Source organism: Lygodium microphyllum, chromosome 26, assembly GCF_053477565.2.
Source record: "Lygodium microphyllum isolate KBCC chromosome 26, Lygodium_microphyllum_v1.1.10, whole genome shotgun sequence".
Taxonomy (NCBI): domain Eukaryota; kingdom Viridiplantae; phylum Streptophyta; class Polypodiopsida; order Schizaeales; family Lygodiaceae; genus Lygodium; species Lygodium microphyllum.
Window position 1 is genome coordinate 127146972 of NC_141160.1, and position 10318 is coordinate 127157289.

At 43.2% G+C, this 10318-nt stretch overlaps 1 pseudogene; it reads right to left on the reverse strand.

Moving 5' to 3' along the window:
• Positions 1-1299: 1299 nt before the first annotated feature.
• Positions 1300-1964, reverse strand: LOC148013781 (tryptophan synthase beta chain 2, chloroplastic-like; annotated as a pseudogene).
• Between the last annotated feature and the right edge of the window lie 8354 nt (positions 1965-10318).

The following is a 10318-nucleotide window of genomic DNA, read 5'->3' on the forward strand; positions in this document are numbered from 1 at the left end:
CAACACTTGTATTTGTCTGAAGTATATGCAACACCAGAGGAAAAGGCAAGCTAAAGTACCCTGTTCTGTAATTTTTCCTTTCAGACAGAATTCAGTTTATGTTCCAGGATAATAAGAAGGGGAAAGAGATTGGATACAAAGCTTAGCTGTTATTAAGAAAACTTCCCACGAGGTTATTATTTCACAAGTCCAGTTTGAGGAGGTTTGGGAGATTCTCAAAAGATGAGGGGATGATTCCCTGCAAGTTATTGACATGTAGATCCCATGATCTGAAATTCACTCTGCAGACGATGATATTTGCTCCTAATGAAGGCGAATTTTTGCTGATGTTGCAGAGCCTGATGAGTGCCAACAAAACCCCCTCAAGGAAATCGCAACCAGTCCAAAAGGTAGAAAGAAAGAAGACCATGGGTGCAATGGCATCTCCCTGTAACGAGCCACCTGTTAACAACAGCAACACATGAAAACTAATCTGCTATGGCAATCACTCTACCCTGTTCCATAACTCGTGAAGCAACCATGGCAGATGATCACGATTTGGAAAATCCTGAAACTCTGCGAACAGGCGAAGGAGGGCTGCATGCGCTGTTGACGCATAGCCAGAGTCTACAATTGCATCACGTTGCATCACCACGAGCATACTTTCTTCCCCATGGTTAGCGGGGAAGGAAGTGAAGCCATGACAGACCGCCATGTCAAACCATGGTGACTTCTTGCCTTGAAAGTCCCTCGTGTGTGAGGGTTATGAATAGAGTACAATGTCGTTGTCGAGAGAGAGAGAGAGAGCGGGGTGTGCCTGTAAATAGGAAGCTTCAGTTCAGCCTTAGCATTGAGAATTATCTATCTCCCGTCTCTCAGAATTCTCCATCTCTTTTCACGCCAATTTTTGTTTTTCTTTTTTACGCTCTTCTCTTCGTTCCTTCCTTCCAATTGACAACTTCTTCTTCCATTTTTCCCTAGAGCAGGCGACGATTCCTCCTTTCTTCCTTGAAGATAAGCATCATGAATTGAGGTACTGAAACCTCGTTGGGCCAACGAAAGCAGAATTGCTAACGAACAAGGAAGCAGAAAACAAATGTGTGTGTGTGTGTATCATGTTTTCCTGTCTGTCATGCACTCTCGTCAAAAATGAGCTTTTCTTCCCCACTGGAGCAGCAGAGTCCAGGATTTCCCAAAATTTTCTCATTGATGAAGCCTCATCAACAGTCGTCAGACTTCTCCTCTCCCAGATTAGCCTCGCCTTCCTTCCTTTTCGTCCCACACGCTTGCTTTTCCCTCCCTCCTTAGCTTTTGAATCCGCTAATTAGCGACTCTTTTTCCGTGTTTTTTATTCCCTTCCGTTCCTCCCCATTTATCTAGAGCCTCTCGTCGAGTCTCTTTGCCAATAATGGCGTGAAAATCTCTCACCAGCATTGGATAAGGGTGAGGTCCAGCTACGGACCCTAAAATATAGTGTGTGGTCTCTACATTTGTAACCCAGTCTCTTATTGCTTCTGATGTTGCATCTTTCAATGTACCTGTACCAGATTGGACAGCACGTACCTCAGCTCCAAGGAGTCTCATTCTGAATACATTCAGAGCCTGTCGTTCCATATCTTTGGCGCCCATGTAAACAACACATTGTAACCCAAAGCGAGCACACACTGTAGCAGTGGCAATTCCATGCTGCCCTGCACCAGTTTCTGCTATGATACGGTTTTTACCAATCCGCTTAGCTAGCAAAGCTTGCCCAATGGCGTTGTTGATCTTGTGAGTACCTGTATGATTCAAATCCTCTCTTTTCAAATAAATAAGAGCCCCCCCCTGTCTTGACCTTGCTTATAATGTTCTGTCAATCTCTCTGCAAAATAAAGTGGTGATTCTCGCCCAACGTAATCCTTTAGGATTCCTGCAAGCTCTTCCTGGAAGGCAGAATCTGCCGAGAGATAAGTGAATGCGGCCTCCAGCTGTGCTCCATGCCCCATGCTTCTCATAGCACGTTTCAATGCTTGGCCTCCTTCTTTCCAACTCCTGGATGTGGAGGTTTGGTATCATTAGGTATTTTTGATGTAATTGGAGAAGGAGAAGACAAAGTCCTGAACGAATATGTGTAACATGTTCACCAGCATCAGTTGTGCTTTCCACTTGACCTTGCTCAACATAGGCTGAAAGCATCTCATCATGTTCACCACTATGCCTCCAACTCCTCCCCACTATACTCATACGCAGAAAATAAATGTAAACACAACAACTAAGTATGTACAAAGTATCAAAGCACACACACAATTTTTGGGTGGTTTTCACACCTCGAATGTGCAGCAATACGACAACGTTGTATTCAAAAAGGCTATGCCCATGTAAATACAAATAAAGACTTCTTTTTATCAATATCTGGCTGTGCATAAGAGTTGTTAAAAAGTTAAGTAGCTACATTGTTTACGAGATAGCTGAACTAAAAATGAAAGATAAGCTAACGTTAATTATCATATAATAGCGTTAAGAAAACCTTTATCCAGGCACAACCCCAGGTATAGGTTCCAAATTCGCCTCCTACATCAAGTACTACTGTGATCCAGGAGAAGAAGCTCCTCCTCAAGCAGATAAAGCCACCCGAGTTTGACAGGAGAGGCAGATTCGTCCAGACTGATGCTGAAATTTGGATTGAATCCACGGAGGATTACTTCGAAGGAGGTGGTACTGCACCTACCAATCAGGCTATGCTCGCCAAGTTAAAGCTCACCGGCGAAGCTAGACTTTGGTGGAAGCAAGGGTGTAGGGATCAAGGGATTTCAAAGGGATCCGTTACCTAGGAGAAGCTGAAGAAAGCCGTGCAGGGAAGATACTTACCACTTGCATATCGCACGCAAAAAATGAATGAGTTCTACGAGCTAAAATAGCTAGGACTCACTCTTAACACATACTACTCTAAATTCATCTCACTTTTAAAGTATGCGCCACAGATGGACATGACGCAGCAGGTGTCCAAATTTTGTGCGGGCTTAAATCCACCAATAAATACCCGTCTCGAATCTATGCGTCCATCAGATCTTCAGGATGCACTCATTTGAGCGGTGCCTATAATTCAGGAGGTGCAATCTAGACGAAGGGGTAACAAAACTTGGTCTTATAGTGACCCAAACAGAGGAGCACTCAAACCTCAAATGAAGAGAGTTCAGGGTCATAATCAGGGACAAAGAAAGAAAGCAAGGACAAATAATGTCAACAACTTTGTTCCTACTCAAAGTAATGGCCGAAACCTCCGTTGTTTCCACTGCAACAAACCCGGTCACTTCAAGAGGCAATGTCCCAAGCTCAACGGAGGACATCGCCAAACGCCTTTCCAAGGAGCAGGCCGCGGTCAAGGAGCCGCCACCCGTGGAAGAGGAAGAACTGCCTGCATTGCCAATAGGCAAAGATGCAAAGAAGAAGAAGAGGAAGATCCGACTATGGAAGCAGAATTCGAAAGAGCGACAGTCCATGCCGCTTTACACAAAAAAAGGCCGAATCGCTAGTTCTCGGTGATTCAGACACCGTCGGACTATCAACGTAAAGGTTTCAAAACCTTGATTGATTGTTGCAGTACACATTCCTTTATCTCACCAGCATGTGCAAAAAGATTAGGAATAGCCACAGTAGAAGCACCTACCCTGCTTGTGGAATTGGCAAATGGTCGTGAGGTAACTTGTACCAGGAAAACTGCTAAGGTGGAATTCTTTCTGGGAGGAAAGAAGACTTCAGTCAAATTCAGAGCCATGAATTTAGGTATCCATGAGTGTCTACTCGGAATGGATTGGCTTAAGCCCAAACGACGTCCACATTCACTATGGAAAGGGTCAAGTTTTCTTTCGAAACTCTAAAAGGGAATTTGTCACAACTCAAGGTGAGGCAAGAGTGTGAAGAATCCAATTGGCCAAAGTATCTCGGATCATAAAAGGAATCAGAAAAGGATTACCCGTTTACCTGATCAAACTCAACAAGTTAGATCAAAAGCAAGAGTCTCATGAAGGACCTTCTTGGCTAAAAGAATACACTGACGTATTCCCTAAGGAATTGACTGAACTTCCGCCTCAAAGAGAAGTAGATCATGAGATTAGGTTAGTGCCTAGAGCTGCACCAATTGCAAAGAGACCTTATAGAATGTCCATACCAGAAGAAATTGAGTTGAAGGAACAACTCAAGCAACTGTTACATCCGGCCTAGCAATTCACCGTGGGGAGCTCCAGTACTATTCCAAAAAAAGAAGGATGGGACACTTCGACTATGTATTGATTACCGAGGGTTGAATCAATCAACAATCAAGAACAAGTATCCTATCCCTAGAATATATGAGCTTCTTGATCGTCTTCAGGGTGAAAAGATCTTCTCCAAGATTGATCTCAGGTCAGGTTACTATCGGATAAGAATCAAGGAAGAAGATATCCCAAAGACGGCCTTCAATACAAGATATAGGCACTTTGAGTTCCTGGTTATGTCATTCGGGCTTACAAATGCACCTGCCACCTTCAATAGATTAATGCATGATATTTTTAGACCATATCTTGACGATTTTGTGCTTGTCTTCTTCGATGACACTTTAGTCTATTCTAAACAGGAAGAAGATCATGAACCTCAACTTCGGATTGTCCTTGAGACAATGAGGTCACATAAGCTGTACGCAAAAATGAAGAAGTGTGTATTCTTCAAGCATCAGATTGAATATCTGGGATTCATAGTATCATCAGAAGGAATATTAGTAGACCCAGCCAAGGTCAGAGATGTGCTTGAATGGCCAACACCAGTATCTGTCAAAGAAATACACAGCTTTCTTGGATTGACAGGATGGTATAGGGTCTTCATCAAAAACTATGCTTTGATTGCACCACCTCTGACGGATTTACTAAAGAAGCACACTTCCATTATATGGTGGACTTCCGAACAAAATAGCTTTGAAAAATTGAAGCAAAGTTTGGTATCAGCACCTATTCTAAAACTTCCACACCTCCATAAAGAGTTCAAGGTAGTAACAGATGCTAGCATTCTTGCCTTGGGGTGTGTACTTATGCAGGAAGGTCATCCAGTAGCATACTCTTCAAGGAAATTGAAGAGTCATGAAAAGAATTATGCCACGCATGATCTGGAATTACTAGCTGTCATCCATGCTCTAAAGCTTTGGAGACACTACCTGTTGGGTAACAAGTTTACTCTAGTAACTGACCATAAGAGTCTCAAATGGATCTTTACCCAGAATGAGCTCAACATGAGGCAACGTCCGTGGATTGAAGTGTTGGAGGAATATGACTTTGAAATCAAGTACCGACCAGGGAAAGAGAATGTAGTTGCTGATGCACTTAGTCGCAAGGCATTCCTAAATTCCCTAATCTTGCAAAATCCATCAACAGCCAGATCTCTAGCTACAAAAGTATCTATGCCAAACAACCCTATACTTGAGTTAGCTAGAGAAGAAGCATGCCATGATTTGGCCTACCAAACAATGCTAAAGGAAATATCTACAAAGGAGCAGAATCAAAAGTTGCAAGCTAAGTATCAGGAGTTTTCCATTGATAATGGACTTGTCTACTACAGAACAAGGCTGTGTATACTAGCAAGCCAGTCACTTAAGCAGAAGATAATATGGGAAGCTCATGATTCCCCTTTCGTAGGACATCCTGGCTATGCTAAGACTCTTAATGCATTTAGGAAGAGCTACCATTGGGAGAGGCTCAAAGGTGACGTTCTCAAATATGTCACTGAGTACTTGTCTTGCCAACGTATCAAAGCGAAACATGTCATGATGCCAGGGAAACTGCAACCGCTTGACATTCCCCAAATGAAATGGGAATTCATCAGTATGGATTTTCTTGTGGGCTTACCCCAAGACCAAGGAGGATACAATTCCATTATGGTTGTGGTTGACATGCTTACCAAGGTTGCACACCTGATTCCAGTAAAGACAAACTATAAAGCCTCCGACATTGCAAGATTGTTTATCAAGGAGATATTCAAGCTACATGGGTTACCTAGAAGAATCATTAGTGATCGAGATTCTCTCTTCACATCACACTTCTGGAGAGCTATCTTTGAAGCTATTGGGACTCGACTCTGTTTTAGCACCGCCTACCATCCCCAAACAGATGGCCAAACAGAGCGAGTAAATCAAGTCATCGAGGATATGCTTAGGGCATACTGCTCTCGAGAACCCAGGAAGTGGATTCAATACCTGCCTTTGGTAGACTTTGCCTACAATGCTTCTTACCAACAAAGCATTCAGATGACCCCTTTCCAGGCATTGTATGGTCATGATTGTCGAAGTCCCCTAGACTTTTCTGATCCGACCCTAAGGGTTGAAGCATCAAGACAGATGTTGGAAGACATGAATGATCAAATAAAGTCAATAAGACAAGACATACAAGCGGCCAAGGATAGACAAAAGGCATACGCAGATTTGAAGTGTAAAGAAAGAGTCTTCAAAGAAGGAGACATGGTCTTCATTCGCGTACGCCCTAAAAAGAGTTCTCTTCCCTAGAAGATTGCAAGAAGCTAAGTCCAAGGTATTGTGGGCCGTACAAAATCCTCAAAATCCTAGGACCCAATGCTTATAGATTACAACTCCCTGAGAATCTAAAAGTTCACAATGTATTCCATATCAGCCTATTAAAAAAATATGTACCTAGTCCTAATCATGTACTTGACGATCAACAAATTGTAATGCCTAGCCAAGGAGTTCTTGAACTAAGGCTTGATAGGATCTTAGATGTTAAGGAGAGACAACTAAGATCTAGAACCTTGAGAGAATGCCTCGTCCAATGGAAAGACTATCCCAAAGAGGATGCCACTTGGATAAATGAAGGCACTCTCAACCATCAATATCCCCAGTTTTACATCGAGATGAGGACATCTCAATTCCTCTAAGGGGGAGAGAATGTAACGTTCGCAAAAAAAAAAAACATAATTCTATGGAATTTTTCTATTCCCCTCCCCAGCCGACTAATGTGCTGGAAGGGGAGGGGAATAGCAAGAGGTGGAAGCTCCTCGCTGGGAGCTTGCGGGAGTAGGAGGCCATGCCTCTCGCCACGTCGGGAGGGAGGATCCTCCTCCCCTCCCCTATTTAATTCAAGGGGGGGCTGCTGCCAGAGAAAAGAGAGAGGGTTAGGCTAAGGGTATAGTGCAGAGGGTCGCCGTTGAATGAGAGGGGAGGGAATCTTGAGACTGCCGTGAAGGGGTGCCATCACCCAGTGCGCCAAGCTTGAGGGAGAGGTTGGACGTGAAAGGGAGGAGCGGCCTCCACCACAGCCAGTACCCCGCAGGCCCTCGTTGCCTCCCAGGATACGCCAGTTCGTGGACGCCATCACCGCGCCAAATCCTTTCCCCCCTGCCACGTAGAAGCCGTGGAAGCTTCTAAAGAGAAGCTTCTAAGGGGGGGGCTAGCTAAGTCCCTTTCATCCCTTGTGTTCCCTTTTTGTCTACCCCCCCCCCCCCCCCCCCCCCCCGGGTTTTAAAAACCCCCTAAGCTCTTTTCACCCCCCTTATATCCCTTTTAACCTTTTCACCCCCCCCTCATAACTCTTTTTTACACAACCCCCTAAGTCTTTTTTTAATCCCCGTGTCCCCATTACTTCTTCTTTTTGCCCCCCTGGACCCCAAATCCAAACCATCATCATGGGCCCCGGATGTTGTCCCATGAGGAGTAGAGAGGAATAAGGTGGGAGAAGATAAAGAATAGAAGAGGGGTAAAGGAGGAAGAGTAGAGAGGAGTACGGTGGAAGAAGATAAAGTAGAGAAAGAAGAGTAGAGTGAAATAGGGTAGAAGAAGATAAAAGAGGTAAGAAATAAGGAATAGAGGGAGGTAGAAGGGTAAAAAGGGAGGAAAAAAAAGAGGAGTGAAGGAGGAGGAGTAGGGAAGGAGAAGAAAAAGGTAGAGGAAGTGCAAGGGAAGAGAATAATTTCCTTCTATACTTTTACCCCAAGCCAAAGTTCTCCAAGGGTTCATGTGGTTGCAAAACCACACTCACCCATAAACCTTTTGCCAAGTATAGACCCTATAGGGTCTTCTTAGGCTTTGTAAATATTTCCCTTTCTGAAGAATCTAAGAATCTAAAGGTCCTATCATTCCTTCTCATGATCAACCATTCAAACGGTACCTTGCCTCGAAAGAGAGTCGGTGGAAATTCGGAAGAAAGAGTAAAAGCTACCTTCACATTCAAACTGCGATGCCGCCTAAGAAAGTCCAAGGAGTAGCTGCGAGAGGGTCATCTCCCGGTATCCATATGGATATCTCACCCCAAAACCATGTTTTTTTTCTTGGCTTTAAATCGGTTTTAAGTCAATCATGCAAAGAGAAATTGTTAGGGATAGGATATAATTGTCCGAGTTATTTATAATGAAGGAGTTTAGCTTATAAATGATAATGTATAGAACATAGTTTCCTTCGAATAGCATCATGCATTATAACGAATTACGAGCAAGATTATCTATTTACTATTGTAGTATATTTCAGTTAAATCTTGAGGGTATAGAAATTGTATCTTGTACCGTTAGTCCTATTCCTTTTTGCAACGAATCATTGTAAATGATTAAATTCATGAAAAGTTTCTTTCGTTGCTCAAATTATTAGGAAGTTATCATTGCTAATTGCACATCTTAGCAAAGGAAATGATTGTTATTTGACATGAGTTCGTCTGCAAGGAAAAAGGAAGATTAAATTGAACTGTATCGACTGGAATGTCAATTGTCACAAGGATAGCAAAACCTTGACAAGGCGATCAATATTACCTTCCAAAAGATAACCAAACCAATCTAAACTTAGAAATACCATGCTGAAGAGAAAAATATGCCTTGGAAATGATTAAAGACCAAAGAAACGTTTATACCTTAAGCACTTGACTACTTTCCTTATTGTAGGGTCAATAAAGTCGTAAACATAAGGAACTAGGGTTTGTCCCAGAGGTTCTTAAAAAGAAACCCTAGGTTCGACATACGTCAGCTTAAAGAAACTTAAACGGATTATTTCAACGCAGGACTTGCGTAGCAAGTATGAAGTCATGTAGTCTTGTGACTGGTTCACAAGACGAAAGGGTAAATAACCTCAACAAGGATGGCATATCCTTATGCAAGTTATCTTGCAAAAGTACGTATTCGTGAATATCCTTCTAAATAAGGAAAGTTATAAACCGGAAACTAAAGTATCTAATGAACTTTAGGGTTGACCAAGTTGGGTTAATAAGGTACGCCCTAACCCGGACTATAAAGGATCCCACCAAGTTACAAGACACCTTGGGAACGAGTGTTGATACACTCAAAAGGGAAAGAATAATTCCTTTAACAGTTTGCCAAACAACACGGTCGATTTTAATGGAAATGTCTGTGCTTGCTAGAGATTTTTTTTTAGCACTGTTTGAATTATGAAGTACAAATTAAATGAATACCTATACTTTAGGTTGAAGGCCTGAAGGGAGAGGCAGTTTCAGTTACCCCCGACTGCCTACCTAACCCTAACCAAGGGGGTTGTTGACCGCGCCGGGAATGTGGACCGAACCCACCGTGAGAGGTCTCTCCGTTGAGCTCTACTTGGAGCAGGAGGACGCTTGGGTGCCAGGGAGGCTCTGGCCGTAAATCCCTCGCCTTCCGGGTCTTGCACAAGAGGCTAACGTGACTCGGGATTGGATCTCGAGACCTGCATACTAGTTTATGGGCGGAAGCTTGGAATAGTGATCCCTGCGGATTACTGGATAGCCTTCAGGCGGATTATGGACAAGCCTCCGGGCGGAACTCATTGTATTTCAAAGATAAAATGATGAAATGTTAATAAAGAACTTGCTTGATATTGTTTTTCTATGTCACGTGATAAGATTACGTGAAGGAACTAGTGCTTAATGGTTTAATTAAAGAAGCTGATTGTTATATGTCAAATCGATATATTAGATAATTACATAACTAAAAACAAACCGAGGAAAGTGCGGAGGATGGGCCATGGGTCCGTCCTATGGTTGGGTGGTCTCGGTCAGCCAGGAATTTTTCTCAAAAATCTCGAAGAACAGCGGGATGATCATCAAAATGAACGATGAAAGCGATGACCTAGAGTTATGTCTTACTCAATTTATGTTGTTTTAGGGGAACGGAATGGGACTATGCATTATGGCAGAGAGGTTGAGCTTTGCATCCCTCTCGTTTCCCATTCTCCTTTAACCAAGTGCAGTGTGAATCCGCTTCGAACCTAGCGTTTCTGCGTAAAGTAGTTCGCTCGGGTCCGACGCTAGTTGCTGTTAGTTAATGACCAATTAGGAAAACCCTAATTCTGGTCGATCCTAAGTGGGAACGGCCAGGATACTTCCGCTACGTGGCAGACGCGGGAAGACCTAGATCG